Source organism: Eleutherodactylus coqui, unplaced genomic scaffold (assembly GCF_035609145.1).
Source record: "Eleutherodactylus coqui strain aEleCoq1 unplaced genomic scaffold, aEleCoq1.hap1 HAP1_SCAFFOLD_487, whole genome shotgun sequence".
NCBI classification, from domain to species: Eukaryota; Metazoa; Chordata; class Amphibia; order Anura; family Eleutherodactylidae; genus Eleutherodactylus; species Eleutherodactylus coqui.
The window spans coordinates 15001-15697 of record NW_027102314.1 but is presented as its reverse complement, the minus strand read 5'-3'; positions in this window follow the sequence as shown (position 1 = coordinate 15697).

Genomic DNA, 697 nt, shown 5'->3' with positions numbered 1-697 from the left:
TGGAACTCCCACCCGGCCTGGAGCCACAGGTTTGTCCCCTTCCCGGTTCTCACGACATGCATCAACACTCGGCTCAGCCCCGGCAGCCGCAGCTCCCGCCGGCCCGGCCAGCCCGGTCCGCACCCCTGGCCTGCACGCCTGGAGCGTTTGGACTTTGTCGTTTTTTCTCCAAGACTCGCCTCTGGCACATGCCATGGACTTCAGCGGGGGCTGCTCCCCGCCTCCTGGGTGTCCTGCCCGGGCACATCGGAGGCTCAGCCTGGGTCTTGAGCTACTGCTGGTAGGTGCGCTTCGGGGGCCCTCGGCAGCCGCCCAGGCCCACCCCTGCAGCCAGCACACGGCTGCCAGCAGCCACCACACAGCTGCCAACAGCCCGCTCTCCGTCACCCCCCAGCCCCTCCTGCATACATCTGCTGGGGGTGCTTTTTTGACTTCCCCCCTTTTGGCCTATGGGGAAAAGCTAAGGGGAAAACCTCCAGAGTCAGGCCGACCTCCTGGAACTCCCACCCGGCCTGGAGCCACAGGTTTGTCCCCTTCCCGGTTCTCACGACATGCATCAACACTCGGCTCAGCCCCGGCAGCCGCAGCCCCCGCCGGCCCGGCCAGCCCGGTCCGCATCCCTGGCCAGCGCCTGGAGCGTTTGGACTTTGTCATTTTTTCTCAAAGACCCGTCTCTGCCAACTGACGTGGGCTTCAG